The sequence below is a fragment of the Mesoplodon mirus genome (assembly GCF_964341445.2).
Source record: "Mesoplodon mirus genome assembly, chromosome: 2".
Lineage (NCBI taxonomy): Eukaryota > Metazoa > Chordata > Mammalia > Artiodactyla > Ziphiidae > Mesoplodon > Mesoplodon mirus.
Window position 1 is genome coordinate 78921846 of NC_138977.1, and position 17147 is coordinate 78938992.

Below are 17147 nucleotides of genomic sequence, written 5' to 3' on the forward strand. Positions count from 1 at the left end.
TGTTTATTGTAGCATCATTCACAATAGCCAAGACATGGGAACAACCTGTGTCCATCAATAGATGAATGAATAATATACACACACACGGAAGATTATTCAGTAGTAAAAAGAAGGAAATCACGCAATTTGTGACAACATAGATGGACCTTGAGGGCATTATGCTAAGTGAAATGAGTCAGACAGAGAAAGGCAAATTCCCTTTGAACTCAATTATATTTGGAATCCAAAAATGCTGAACTCGTAGAGAGTATAAAACTCATAAAAACAGAGTTGAATGGTGGTTGCCAGGGGCTGGGAGCTGGGGGAAATGGAGAGATATTGGTCAAAGTGTACAAACTTCCAGTTATAAGACAAATTCTGGTTATCTAATACGTAGCATAATGACTATAGTGAACAATACTGTATTATATACTTGAAAGCTATGCTAAGAGAGTAGATTTTAAATGTTGCCCCCCCCACACACACACAAAGTAATTATGGAAAAAATTTGTCCTGTTGGGAAAGTTAATATAATACACATGACTTAGTAGTTTAGAGGTTCAGATGCTTTTTAAAATTGTCCACCTTGCCTTCTGTTGATTTTAAAAAGCAATAGCCTGAAATTGACAAGTCTGTCCCAAATCCCAAAACAGGCCTGATTTTGCATGTAATACACAGGATTAAAAAATACTGATAAATATTTGACTCTGCTTTTTTTATGTCTTTACTATAGAACATAAAAAATTATTCAACTGAAATGAAATGAAGCAGAAGTTGTTTATGTAACTGTCTGAGGATAATATGTCAAAGAATATTATGATAGTAAACTGACAGGGAAAAACGATTTACTAGTCTCAATTTTGAAAGGATACAAAAACTGTTAGAGATCATGTTTGAAATGTCATTCTGCCTCACTGAACTGCATAATTTGTATTAATAATTCATGATCACACTATTTTTTATTTAATGTTCACATTGGCTTTTATGAGCATGTTGGGAATTACTGCAAACTGAATTTCATATAAAATATACCTGTATTTCACAATACTTTGCTTTACGCATTTTAAGTACAGTACCAGATGTGTAGCTGATCCAATTTTTTTCATTTACTTTTTAAAATAAACAATTTTTGAAAAGTTTTGGATTAACATAAAAGTTGAGAATACAGAGAATTCCTATATAACCTAGGCCCAGTTTCTTATTCTTTAATAAGTAATAAGATATTACTAACATCTTATATTGTTTGATACCTTTATTATAATTAGTTAACCAATATCGACAAATTATTAACTGTAGTTTATAATTTATTCACATTTTCTTACTTTTATCCTGATGCCCTTTTTCTGTTCTTGGAGCCCATCCAGAAAGCACATTACCTTTAGTCATCAGGTCTCCTTAGACTCCTCTAGGCTGTGACAGTCTCTCAGGCTTTCCTTGATTTTGATGACCTTGACAGTTTTGGGGAGTACCAGTCATGTATTTCGTAGACTGTCCCTCAGTTGGGATTTGTCTGATATTATTCTTATGACTAGACTGGGGTTATGGGTTTTTGTGAGGAAGACCACAGAGGGAAAGTGTCCTTTTCATCACATCACATTAAGGCTAAATAAATGTGACTCATCACTATTGATGTTAACCTCTATCACCTGGCTGAGATGGTGTTTGTCAGGTTTCTCCACTGTAAAGTTACTCTTTTTTCTTTCCACATTCTACTCTTTGAAAGGAAGTCGCTTCAGTTTAGTTTGCTGGGGCTACCGTAACAAAGTACACCACTATCTGGCTGGCTTACATATCAGACATTTATTGTCTCACAGTTCTGGAGGTGAGAAAATCTGAGGTCAAGCAGTCGGCTTGTTCTGAGTGTGGTGAGGGAGAATCTGTTCCATGCCTTTCTCCCAGCTTCTGGCGGTTCGCTGGCATCTTTCAAGTTCTTTGATTTGTACACACATCACCTCGATCTCTACCTTCATTTCAGTTGGTGTTCTCCCTGTGCTTGTGACTGTCCAAATTTCCGCATTTTAAAAGGACTCTAGTCATATTAGATTAGGAGCCCCCCCATTCCAGTATGGCCTAATTTTGACTAATTATATCTGCAATGGCCCTATTCCCAAATAAAGTCAAATTCTGAAGTACTAGGAGATTGGAGTTCAACACATGTAGTTTTGGGGGACATAATTCAACCCATAACAGTTGTTATATGCAATGCACACCTAAAGAGTGGGGAGTTATAGTCTAACCCATTTATTTATATTAGGATGGACTCATTGGTACTTGCTTTATACTTTGGGTTATAATCTAATGATACCTTACTTTGTTGCTTAATTTTGGCATTTGGAGCTCTTTCATTAGGCTCCTATAGTGCTTTTAACATACTCCCATCAACATAGTTTTTATATTTATTTTTAAAAATTTTAGCACTTCCTAACTTTCTGACACCACAAAGTGCTCCAGTCTCATCTTGTATATTTCCTGCCCATATTACTGTCAACCCTTTCTCTAAGGATCCAAGGAGCCCTGGTGTCTTTTATTGGAGAATGGTATCAGCAACCAAGATCAGGGCACTAGGTGTGCTTGTTGCTACCAAGTTGTTTCTAGACCTTCTCAGCTGACAAAGCAAGATGTATGCGTATATACTAGCCTACGTATATACACATATCTATATATACTTCCACATGTAACCATTTGAAACTACATTAAGCTAAATGAGTCATAGTGATGTCTCCAACTGTAATCCACTACCATGTAGATCATTATAGCCTCTTGGCTTTGCTTATCTGTAACCTTCCACTATAACACTGAGAAACCTGGCACCTACCACCCACCATCCATTCACATAATTGTTCAGTTCTAGTATGTATTTATAGCAGGTTTTCATTTATTTTTAATCTACAGAATTATTAAAGTATAAAATATTTATAAACCAATCATAAATATTTAAATATGCAAAATTCCACACAAAATCCTAGCTTACATTTCCTAGGAATAGCTGCAGCTAAATTGAAATGTAATTTATTCTCTGGATCATTGTTAATCAGGACAGTGCCATTACTGAAGTGCAACTGGCTTTCTGTTTAATGTAATTTGTTAAAATGCACATTCGACCAATTAGAATAAATGATATACACATCAACTTCATGTTTTCATCAGAGTAGCACATAATAAAGTGTATGTAATCTCCCCAACTCCTCCTCTCTGTCTCTCTCCATATACATATATATGTATATGTATATATATGTTATTTGTATTTATGTCATGTAGTACATACAACATACTCTACATATCCTTACACACATATAATAAAAACTTAATTATGGACATTTCAGAAGTTATGAAATAATTATTGAGTTTCTAAGATAGAAATAACATATAAAGATGAAAGCCAAAATGCATTTTCAATATATTAAAAGTCTTTTGTTATAAGAGGGAAAAGAAGTTTCTGATACCAGAGGTTTGTACTGGTAGAATTCCAACTATCTCAAATGTAACGAAATGTCAGATTTTTTTCTTTGTTCATTGTATACAACATTGAATTTTACCAGCCCTTTATAAACTGCATATAGTATAGTCTATCCACAGTGGGGTTTAGTTGCTGTTGTTGTTACAAATTTGGTTACAGGTGCAAAGTCCTGCTTGCTTCAAGGCAAAGAAAAATAAATGGAGTAAGTTTGGGTAAAGGTCCGAAAAATTAAAATTTCAATTTAAAACAACTGGAGTTAATATACACAATGCGTGGCATATGTTCTCTGCATTCATTGGCTACAAACCTGGATCTAAGTTTTCCATCAGTCCCCATGTAGCAAACACCTCTTCTGCACGGCTTCAGTGTCTCAGTCTCATTCCTCTCTTGTCCCAGCTATCACTGTGGTGACCAGCTCAGCCTGGAACTGGACTTCACACAGCTTCAACATGACAGCCCTGGGCTCTGGACCCAAGCCACACTCTCACCTCCCTTCCTGTCGTTTCTCTATTGATATTGTTTTGGGAGCTTCACTCCAAAATCTCATCCCTGTCATCAGTAAAGGAACATGATAATCTTTTCCCTTTCAAGATGCAATTCCTGATACCATTTTTCGTTCTACTGCTCTTGTCTTAGCAAACTCTCATGCATCTGTATGTTTGTAGCATTATGGAGAAAGCATCAGACACGAAATGGGAGCCTAACATGTGTGAGCCTCTGGGTCTTTCAGGGAAAGAATATTGTAATTCATTACAACATTAGTAGAGTTGATAATAGCATTTTTAACCTTTTGTATTTGTCTTAAAAGTTGAATATGAAGCTGTGAAGAGCTACCTGTACATGAGGAGAAAAGTCTGGCTACCCTTAGGTGGTCAAAGAATAAGGGATTTAATATTTAGTTTAGGCTCACTGAGATTTTTCAGAGAAAAATTTGCAGATGGCATTTAAATGTAAATACTAGCCCAGCGTTACCTGGGCAGGTGTCCTTGAGGGAATGAATTGCCTTTATCAAGGCATCTGCTTCAGATCTCAAATCACATGGAACTCATTCACCTGGTTGCCTTTGACTGCTTTTAAAATAAAGCTTATGTTCTGCTAGTCCTTCTGATAATATTCTGAGATTCTTAATTCAAACTGGAGAACAAAATAAAAAAAAAAAAGATAACTTTAAGTCTTCCTCCCAAACCACCCAAAGTGAAATTCAGGCTGTGAAACAATGATGCTTCCCCTCCAGTGGGGACTTTATAACCTTTTATTCATGGGAAATTCCATTAAAATGTGCATCTCTGCTGTTTACTGAAAAATTTAATTTGCATCTTAACTTGCTACTGCTGTGCCCAAGATTTTCAAATCAAATATTAAAAATGAACTTGTCAACTCCAGCAGCTTTATGCTGGGAGCTAAACACTTCATACATTCTCTTTCATTTTGTGGTCTATTAAGATACACTTATGAGTGAATGTGTAGTGGACTAATCTGTTAATAGGTAAATTTTACAATGAGTTTTATATTAGATTCTCTCCACACACTCAATAATCCACCTCATTTGCTGTGTGTATTTTTACCTTTATGCCAGATTCACAATCTTAAAATCCAACACAAGCCATTGTGTTGTTTGAATAATCTCAGCAGTCCTGTATTCTAATATCTCATAAACTTGCTTTTAAACTTGCTTTTCTCTTTTATGTTTCTGAACTGTTTTAGATATACCTAATCAACAAAGCAAAAAAAAATCAGAATTCATTAGACATGTCTGCCTTTGAATGGAAAAATTATGACCTTATAATTCCTTAATGAAATATTCAAGATTGAAATTCAAGATAGTTTTTCTTTTTAAAAAAATGTATATACTAGTTGACTGTAGTATAGTGATGTCCACTGTGTAAGTCAGAATTATTTTTACTTACAAGTGGGAGGAAAAAAACCTCATGCTAAATTTCTTGGATGTGATGAGGTATGGTCGATTTTAGGCATGGCTAAGTCCTGGGGCTCCTTCAGATTCTGTATCTCTTGTTATCTCTGCTGTTGCAGTGATTCACAAAATGGCTGCCAGAAGCCCTACACTTATATCTTTCAAGCTTACTGACCTCAGTGGAAGGATAGTCCTTAAAGAAAAGTCCATAAAAAGACATATTTGTCTGGCATGTAGCACATGATCATTACTGAACTAGTCACTCTGACCAGAGCTCTACAGAGCCCTGTTTGGCTAGACTGGGGTCATAAGAAATATTCTAATGGCTTTACAGAACCACATGAAATGTTTTTTCTCTGAAAAGAAGAGTTCTGTCACCTGAGAAAGGAGGGGTAAGAAATACTGAAAAGGCAAAAATAATGGTAGTTAACTATTCTCACACCTGACCTTGGATTGTATTCTGGATTACAGTATTTATCATGTTGCTTTGTGATTATTTTTATATTTCTTGCCCTGATCAAACTCAGAAAATCCTAAAGATAAGATGCAAACATTACTTCAAAAAATACTGTCATTATTTCATTTTCAGAGTCTAATCCAGTTTTTGGCACTTAGTGGGTCTTCAACAGATGATTACTAATTATACTAAATAAGTACATGTACTACTATCCTTTTTTCCCTGTCTCTGTTTTGGCATTCTTTTTTTTTTTTTTTTAAGTCCTTTGGCCATCTTTTAATTGGGTTGGCTTTTTGTTCTTGAGTTGTACGAGTTCTTTTTTTTTTTTTTTTTTTTTAATTTTTTTTATTATTATTTTTTGCTTTATAACAAATTTAATCAGTTATACATATACATATGTTTCCATATCCCCTCCCTTTTGCGTCTCCCTCCCATCCTCCCTATCCCACCCCTCCAGGCGGTCACAAAGCACCGAGCTGATCTCCCTGAGCTATGCGGCTGCTTCCCACTAGCTATCTACCTTACGTTTGGTAGTGTATATATGTCCATGCCGCTCTTTCACTTTGTCACAGCTTACCCTTCCCCCTCCCCATATCCTCAAGTCCATTCTCTAGTAGGTCTGTGTCTTTATTCCTGTCTTAACCCTATGTTCTTCATGACATTTTTTTTTCTTAAATTCCATATATATGTGTTAGCATACAGTATTTGTCTTTCTCTTTCTGACTTACTTCACTCTGTATGACAGACTCTAGGTCTATCCACCTCATTACAAATAGCTCAATTTCATTTCTTTTTATGGCTGAGTAATATTCCATTGTATATATGTGCCACATCTTCTTTATCCATTCATCCGATGATGGACACTTAGGTTGTTTCCATCTCCGGGCTATTGTAAATAGGGCTGCTATGAACATTTTGGTACATGTCTCTTTTTGAATTATGGTTTCCTCAGGGTATATGCCCAGTAGTGGGATTGCTGGGTCATATGGTAGTTCTATTTGTAGTTTTTTAAGGAACCTCCATACCGTTCTCCATAGCGGCTGTACCAATTCACATTGTTTTGGCATTCTTTTATCTTCTTATTCAGCCTTTGTGAGTCTTTTCTTAAAGAAATTTCTTTTAATGTTTAATTTCAGACAGTTTTCAAATCACTTTCCTAGGAAGCCAAAAGAAAAAAAAATTATGTAAGCTTAATAATATATATTATTTGCAAAAGACAATTTCACTTTTCAAAAAAGAGTGATTTCTTGGGTCTATTTTTAAAAAGCAGAAATATAACAAATTTAGTTATTTCATTCGTGAAGCTAACTAAATATACCTGAAATCTCTAATCCCACATTCCCTCAGATTCATGAGAGTACCTTGATTTCTTATTGGTCCTTCCCCTATCTCTAGTACCTTTGAGATACTAATTGCCATCTTACTCAAAATGGAACTGATTTTGCTTGTGTAGTGTTATCTTGCATTTTTGTCCTGGATCTAGGCGTGTTTTGTATCATTGGCCGTTTATGAGTCATGTGTATTGTTATTTAACTTATTATAGGTCTAAAGTCAGTCTCATTCTAATTAAACTCAGTGAGTTTTACTTTGTTTTGACAAGCAACATCCAGATGTCCCGAAGTCAATGGCTCTGGATTGGTCATGGGGCTGTTTTAAGGCTGAGGTTACTCTTGATTAGGTGCCAGATTAACAGCTATGTCCTAGAACACCACAAAGAAAAGAAAATTAGAAGAGCTTCCTAAGCAGCCACTTTTCTATGCCAAACCCTCTTTGTGCTTAGATAGTTCTTCCTTCATTCTCATATCATGCTATGGTTAACTGAGTTCTTTTCAAAAGTTACTTCTCTCTAGAATGTCTTCCTGGAAAAATTTTTGCAGGTTATTTCTACTCATCCTTATGTTCACCTTCTTCAGAAAAGCATTTGCTAAACTCTAAAAAGTTACCCTATTGTGTATTGTGGCATCACCTTGCAATTTATTTACCATCTTATCACTGGTCATAATTGGACATTTAAAAATTAATTTTGTGTTCCCTAACTATGTTGTAAATTCAATAAGTAAGACAACCTTGTCTTGTTCACTGTTGAATACCCAGTCCAAATACAATGGCATACAGTAGTCTCCCCTGCCCCAGCATTTCATCATTTTTGTTTTATTTTATTGTTATAAGACTTGACTTGAGATCTACACTCTTAAAACATTTTTAAAGTGTACAAAACATTATTGTTGACTATAAGTACAATGTTGTGCAGTAGATTTCCAGAGCACGTTCATCTTGTTTGACTAGAAGTTTATGCCTATTAATTAGCAACTCCCCATTTCTCCCTCCCTCCCTCAAATCCCTGGCAACCAACATTCTACTCTTTGACTCTGTAGGTTTGATTATTTTAGATACTTCTTATAAGTGGAATCATGTAGTATGTGTCTTTCTGTGACTGATTTATTTCACTTTGCATAATTTCCTCAAGGTTTATCCATATTGCTACATATTGCAGAGTTTTCTTTTTTCAAGGCTGCATAGCATTCCATTGTATACATATACAACATTTTCTTTACTCATTCATCTGCTGATGGACATTTAGGTTTTTTCCACATCTTGGCTACTGTGAACAGTGCTGCAATGAACATAGAAGTGCTAATATCTCTTGAGATTCTGATTTCAATTATGTTACATAAATGCCAAGAAGTGAGATTGCTGGATCATATGATAGTTCTATTTTTAAGTTTTGAGGGACCTCCATACTGTTATTGATAACAGCTGTACCATTTTGCATTCCCACAAACAGTGTGAAAGGGTTCCAATTACTCTGCACTCTTGCCAGTATTTGCTGTCTTTTGTTTTTTTGATAGTAGCCTTCCAAAGAGGTGTGAGGTGATATGGTATTGTGGTTTTGATTTGCATTTCCCTGATGATTAGAGATGGTGAACATCTTTTCATGTGCCTGCTGGCCATCTGTATGTCTTCTTTGGAGAAGTATCTGTTCAACTTCTTAGCCCATTTTAAAATTGAGTTACCAGTGTTTTTTTGTTTTTTTTTTTTTTAGCTATTGAGTTGTAGGAGTTCCTTATATATTTTGGAGATTAGTTTTCTCAGTACCATTTTTTGAAGAGACTGTCATTTCCACATTGTGTATTTCTGATACTGTTGTCAAAGATCAGTTGTGGATATCTTCTTTCTCAAGTTTGATTTGGCTATCCCTTGTCCTTTGTGGTTCCATATGAATTTTAAAATTGACTTTTCTATTTCTGTAAAAAATGTCATTGGGATTTTGATTGGTGTTACATTAAATCTGCTGATTGCTTTTGGTAGTACAGGCATTTTAACAATATAAAGTCTTCCATCCCATGAGTGTGGGATTTCCTTCCATTTGTTTGTGTCTTAATTCTAACTAGTTTAGGCTGCCCAAACCATCATTTTTGAATGAAACCTAAACAAGATCAGTAATAAAGACCTTATTTCTCATATTCGCTGCTGTAAACCCCAGGACCTAGAACATATTTTGTGCTCAGTAATTGCTTTTTTGAATAAGTGAAGGAATCTTAATTATGCACCAGATAATAAAATATCTCTTCATTATAGAACCAATGGCTGAGCCAGTGGTGTTCTCTGGTGATTAAAAGTCATCACTGTAGCCTTTTTCTTAAACCAAGTGACTGGCCCTTAGACTTCTCTTTTATGTCTAAGGCTTCATAGTATTATGTAACCAGGGGTTGTCTCGATGAGATTTTTTTTTAAATTTTATTTATTTATTTTGGCTGCACTGGGTCTTAGTTGTGGCATGCGGTACCTTTAGTTGTGGCATGCACACCTCTTAGTTGCAACATGCAGACTTCTTAGTTGCAGCATGCATGCTGGATCTAGTTCCCCAACCAGAGATCGAACCTGGGCCCCCTGCATTGGGAACGTGGAATCTTACCCACTGGACCACCAGGGAAGTCCCTAGATGAGATATTTTTAAGAAATCCTAGTAATACAATCCTAGCAGTGTAAGAACAATGTCTTATATATGTATATCACTAAAGTCTTGGGGCACACATAGATGTATTAGTCAGGGTTCTCCAGAGAAACAGAACCAATTATAAATATAAATGTATATTAGAATGCCATTGGTATATTCAAAGAAGAAATTTAGTGAAAGTTAGTGGGGCTAAGAACAGAGTAAGTGATGAAGAAAGAGATTGTTGAGATATTGTCAGGAGACTTGAGCTTTATTTATCTAATCAACACAAGGTGTTATTTACCTAGCATCACAGATGTTACAAAAAAGACTTCATTAATGAAGTGAGTAATGGTCAAGACTATATTGGTTAGAAACACCATAGAGACACTGGCCCTCACACAAAGAGTGAACCCAGCAATCTGTGTGGTTTTGATGGGTCTCGGATTTTTATTCCCAAGGTGGCTGGTATTCAGTCGCTACTTTGAAAGAATCTAATTGTACATTGCTTACAAATAGATAAGCAGACTCCTGTCTCTAGCATATTGTCACATTTTCTCTCAGCGAAGCTTTCATGCCAAGCATAGTCAAAGCATTTAACCATGGACAGAAAGCTGGGATTTCACTGAGCTTAAGGGGACAGGTTGCATGGTTGTCTTAGTTTCTGTTTGCTAATTAACATTTGTATGTGTACAAAATTTATTCTAATGATTGTTTTGATACCTGGCCATAGGTGTCTGGAGGAGAGCTCTTAGCACTCACCTAACAATAAAGACTGGATGCTATGATACCAAACTAAAGCCAGCAACTATGAGGGCCCACATTGCCTTAGATCAATTTACAATTTAGATCAATTTCACTGGTCTCCTTGGAAGTCCCTTCCAAATTGATGAGTTTGCATCTACTTTCTGCTTTGTGTGTGGAACTTCATATGAACAATAACATCATAAGACATGAATTGTTTAATGGAAAGGGTAGTGCTATGAAAATTAAAGACAGAGTTCTAGTCCCAATTCTACTATTACTAGATGGTTTATATTAATAGGTTATTTTTCTTTCTGGGCCTCTATTTTACTTTAAAATGAATTTCCTTCAGACTGTAAAAATCTTTGAGTCTATATGAAGCACACGGATTCTTATCTCTCTGTAAGGAAGCTGTTATGGACAGAATTGTGTCCCCCCAGATTCATACATTAAACCCTAACTCCCAATATAACTGTATTTGAAAATAGAGCTTACAAAGGTAGGAGGAGGTAATAAAGGTTAAGTGAGGTAATATGAGTAGGGCCTTCATCCTGTAGGACTGGTGTCCTTATAAGAAGAAGAGGTGAGAGAGTTCTCTTTCCATGAGTTCACAGAGAAGAAAGATCACATGAGGACAACAAGAAGCCAGCTGTCTACAAACCAGAGAGAGAATCTTCCTCAGAAACTAACCCTTTTGGCACTTTGATCTTGGACTTCCAACCTCCAGAACTGTGTGAAAGTAAATTTCTGTTGTTTAAGCCACCCAGTCTGTGGTATTTCGTTATGACAACCCTAGCAGACTAACACAGAAGCATTGCATAAGCTATCTCATCTGAGAGAAAAGGTCATTCTAACAGAAAAATCTATGAGATTGAGAGTCAGAAATGAGCTAAATGCTATGTGAAGTTGGGCAAGGGACTCAGTTTGTCAAAGGTTCAAATACTTCTTTTTAAAAACATAGGCAATAGTGTCTAATTTATTGAATTACTGTGAGGATTAAATGATTAAATAAGATACTTTAAGGAAATGATTTGTAAATTGTAAAGAATTATATACATATCCTGGTTCACCCCACCCAGCCTGGGAATCTTCTGTTTCAGGGAGACGAAAATAACATCTCCTTACAGACATTACCTCAGATTGCATCAGATCATTCTTGGGCAGGAAGCTCCACCCATGTCTTTCAGACAGAGACGACAAATACACCAATTGAATATAAACAATTTCCTTCCACAACTGCTTGGAGGTCAAGTTGTATGAAAAGACTTCCGTTTCAAACCAATAATTCTTAGGAAGCAATTCTATATAGGACAGCTTTCCCATTCAGTTTTTTTTTCTGACTTTATTGATGAATATTTGACAAATATCAAATAATTGTATATATTTAAAGTCTACAATGAGATGAATATATATATATATATATATACACATACACACACGGAATAAAATGGAATAATTACCAAAATCAAAATAATTAACACATCCATTACCTCACATAGTTAACTCCTTTTTTTTCATCTTTTTGTGGTGATAATTCTTAAGTTCTACTTTCAGCAACTTTCAAGTACACAATACTGTATTATTAACTATAGTCACCATGCTGTACATCTGATCCTCAGAACTTATTCTCAGTTTTTGATGAAGATGATAAAGGAAAAAGTACAGGAATAGACTAAAAAGTTTTAAGGGTAAAAACCAGTTACCTATTTAATAATTCACAAATAACAAATAGGTGGATTCTCTGTGTTAATTCCTATGCAACATCTTCCTCCTATTTTAAAATTATGCATTCTTTTAAGTATGATTTGTTTCTCATTATACTTTTAACAGGCTTCTGTCCAGGGTGATTCAATTAGTAGAATGGCATTTTTTTTTCCTTTAAAGATATTGAGAAAAATGTTTTCGGAACACAAATGACTTTCTCTAGGGTCTTTATTGAAAAGAAGTCACCCTGTTTTGTTGCCAAGGACACCAAAAATTGCTGGTTGACTGGTTAGTCATTTCTTTTCTAATGAAAAGAGACAGCACTGAGATTTCCTGGAAAGTGAATCAATGTGAATGTGGATAGTTGTTTGAAATCTTGCTGCTGAACTATTTAGAAAATGACAGAGACCAAACAAGATTACAGAGCAAAATTAAATGATATAAAATGTGTTAAAAAGACTTCGCATTATGCCTTTAGCATAATTGAATCTACCATGGAAATAAGCCCATGCTAATGAAGAGTCTGAATATCAAACTGTGTAGAATTGGGCTATCCCTCTGTTGTTACAGAAACTAGGGCAAAGTGCCTCCCCCTTTATTTTTTAAATTAATGTGTCTTTTGTTTCATTAACCAATAGTCACTGTGCACTATTTATTCACCTAAAGTTCAGAATATTATAGAGAATATTATAAAGAATGTTTCATGGTTTTGATGGAGCTTCTGGTACTTAAAGGTAAAATTATCTCAGGGTATAACCTATCATTTTAGGAAAAGAAATCTATCTATGAAAGTTGTATTAATTTGGAACCACCATCTAAAAACTGTTAAGTGTGCTACATCACCTGTCTTTGACAATTCAAACACAAGGAAAATGGGCCAAATATGAAAGAAAGGTCAATGAGGGAAGAAAAAGGGATCCAATTATGTTATTGCCTAAGTAAAGTACAAAGAAGAAAACAAACTTCAGTCTAAACATGTCTGCTGTCATTTAAACAGAGAAGCTTTCAGTCATAATTATTTTTAATTACAAAGGTAGTACATGCTCTATACTAAAAAAAAAAAAACAAAGAAGCATATAATGGTCTTTTGATGTGTTCACTTGGCTAGGCTACAGTCCCCACTTATCTCTCAAACACTAATCTAGGTACTTTGTAGATGTGATTAAAGTCCAAATTAAGTTGACGTTAAGTAAAGGAAATTATTCTAGATAAATGAGTGGGTTTGATTCAATCTGTTGAAATGTCTTAAAAGCAGAGCTGAAGTTTCCCTGAAGATGACTGCAACTTCAGTATGTGCCTAAGAGTTTCAGGCTGCCCTTCTTGACATCCTGTCCAACAGATTTTGGACTTGCCTTGTCAGTCCTGACAATCACATAAACCAATTTCTTATAATAAATCTATGATTATATACCTCCTACTGGTTCTGTTTCTTTTGTTGAACACCGACTAATACAAATTTTGGTGAGGTTAGAAGAACAGAATATGAAAGATGAGTTTTCTGAATTGGTTCTAGGTTTTCTGGAATTGGTTCTCTAGTTGATAGATCTAAGGAACTAATGACTCCATTTCCAGTAGTAAAGAGAGCACCTAGTCCATGGCTTGATGTGGCAACAGAAGTATGCAAAATATTGCATTGGACATTACTAATCAAATATCTATAGAAGGAAAAGTTCTGGATGAGCATGTATTTGCTATTATAGGGCGTTTTAGTCAAACTAAGTAGCATAATGAAATTGACTGTCAGCCCCTAACTGAACTATAGAAAGTGGAGAAAGAAAAGGATGATCTCCAGACTTCAAATTCCCAGCACAAGCTTTGTATAAATAACTTTAAAGCTTCTATATCTTCCCTAAAAGAAACTTTTGTCTACTGTAGTTTCAGGGCTAAGATTTCTGAAAACCAAACCCAGAGTCTCATCCTGTGACTGACTGAATTACAATACAAATAGAATTCTCAACCTCCCAGGGTGTCTTCTGTTAAAGTGAGGGCATTGACTGGGAAGTAATAAAATCCTAAAATTCGGAAGAGGGTCATTTAGGTAGGTCCCAATAATTTAGGGGCTACTGAACCCCTAAATTCTGCCAAGCCTTCTTTGCCAGGAAAAGCAGCTCTTTCATCTTTGCCTAAAGAAACCATAATGGCCTCCCAGAAGCAGTTGACTGACAAGGTACCTACTAATTCCTCTCAGGACAAGACCCTTACTACCCACCCCTCTTTGATGCTAAGCCTATTATTATGACTCAATTCACAGGAGGCTCCAAAGGCTAAGGTAGAGATTGTAACCCAAGAAGAGGTTCACTGTATATCAAAAGAACTGTATGGGTTTTTTTTTTCAATTCATATAGACAAAAATCTTGGGAATGTGTGTGAGAATGGATCTTAAAGGTTTAGGATCATGGTGGGAGAATATACAATTGGATCAAGCTAAATTAAATTTATTGATATGAGCCCAATATAAGAGATTCTGGATTCAAAGTTTTAGCTTGAGGGGTTGGAAAAAGCTCTAGTTGTTTGGTTGGTTAACTGAAACATGGACTCAAACATGGCCTACACTAAAGGAAATTGAAATGCCAAGACTGTCTTGGTATACTTTAGAGGAGGGTGTTCATCGGCTTAAGGAGACTGGAAAGTTAGTATTTTTATCACGTTAAGATGTGCTCACCCACCTTGGGAGGGGCCAGAGGATGCACCTTCTTCCGCAACTGAATAAGATGAAACTGTGAGGGAGCCCCGTAACCCTGCAGAACTCTGTGGTCTCTTTTCTCTGCAGGTCAGAAATGCCAGTGGGAACTGTCATCATCAAACTGGGATCTCTAAGTTCAATGGGGATAATGGGATCCTGGGGTGGCAGGGGACAAGTGGTGGCACCAAAGACACAGCGAGTGTGGTTACCATGATGGACAATGGACCCAGAGCAGTAATCAGAATAGTCTGACCTGTAAAAACCAACACTGAATCCCCAATTTGGCACCATTCCCCAGCGTTCTAAGTGCTAGTGCTCTTTTTTTTCTAGTATAAATTATGTTACAATTATAAGTCAATTAAATATAGGAGCAAAATCATTTTTGTTATCAAATTATAGATACAGTGTCAGTCTTTTATGAGAGCATGAGTATGCCTGTTTTCAGTCTGAAAAGTAATGTCTTAATAACACATTACTTATATATCATTAACTCAGGAGGAATGAACTCTCTTTTGATTTGTTAATGTATTTTTGAATCCTGTATTTAGTAACCAAAAGAGGTTTCAAATTGTTTTGAGTTAACAAAACAAAAATAAATAAAATTCGAAGAGTATGCCACTTATGAACTCCTCTGTCCTACCTTTTATGAACTAGTATTTATGGTCGGCCACTGGCCACCTGAGAAAATCTAGTAATAGTTTAGGTTTAAAAGATACCATAACAGGGCTTCCCTGGTGGTGCAGTGGTTGAGAGTCCGCCTGCCGATGCAGGGGACACGGGTTCGTGCCCTGGTCCGGGAAGATCCCACATGCCGCGGAGCGGCTAGGCCCGTGAGCCATGGCCGCTGAGTCTGCGCGTCCGGAGCCTGTGCTCTGCAACGGGAGTGGCCACAACAGTGAGAGGCCCGCGTACCGCAAAAAAAAAAAAAAAAAAAAATACCATAACAATTTCATTTTTTAAACAACTGGGGTCAGAATTAGGAAAGACATTATTAAAAATCATTGTCAGAACGTTTTGCTCAAAACACAAAGAATTTTTGGTGTGTTGCCCCCTTTGTTAGTCAGAATAACATGTAATATTTAAAATAAATATGCATAGTTTAACAATACATATTGAATATTCTAGTTTTTCTTAGAGTGAATAATTCTTATTGCTCTATTTAAAACCAACTAGGGGCGTGGTAAAAGACAGCATGAAAGCACAAAATTAGACTCATGAGACTTGAAAGTCTATATTAAAAAAAAAAAAAGGCTTTGATTTACTGAGTAAAACATTTACATAAGTGCCAAACAGTACTTATTTTTCCCCCTCATATTAAAAGCTAAAAGTATAATCTAAGGCCACATTTTTCATTTACCTATCAGTTCTCTCCTTTTTATTATAATTAAGACTTTTTTTCTTTTTTTTGATATGGCATAATATATTTAAACATAAAGCATAGTCATATTGTACAATGTTAGATGACAATATTATTTAAAGTTTCTCTTTTTTTTGGCCTTAAAATATAATTAAACTTATTTATATATAAGACAGTGTCTATATACAACTGATTTTAGCATTGTGGTTTAACCTTTATAAGATACAAATGCACAGATGTGTGTTGATGCTTGAACAACTCAGGGGTTAAGGATGCCAACACCCTCCCTCGCAAAATCCACATATAACTTTGCATTTGGCCCTCCCAATCTGAGGTTCCAGGACTGCAGATTCAACCAACCATGGACGGTGTAATGCTTTAGTATGGACATAGTGAAAAAAACTCACATTTAAGTGGACCTGTGCAGTTCAAACTCATGTTGTTCAGGGGTCAACTGTATATGCAAGAATATTCTTGCAAGATTGTAAGTAATACTATACGACAAGTCTGTATATTTGTTCTCTCTGGTTTAGGGATATATTGTTCTCTTTGATTTAGGGAGACTGATTTCTATAGGAATTTTTATTTTTTGTAATAAAAATTATTCACTAATGACTTTCAAGTACTCAAATCCAGTTGCAGGCCTTACAGAGTAAATTAGAGTTTTTGGTATATAAATTTATTTATTATTTATTTATTTATTTTTGGCTGCATTGGGTCTTCATTGCTCCGTGCGGGCTTTCTCTAGTTGCAGCGAGTGGGGGCTACTCTTCCTTGCGGTGAGTGGGCTTATCATTGTGATGGCTTCTCTTGCTGCGGAGCACAGGCTTTATGGTGTACAGGATTTAGTAGTTGCAGCACGCGGGCTTAGTAGTTGTGGTGCATGGGCTTAGTAGCCCCGTGGCATGTGGGATCTT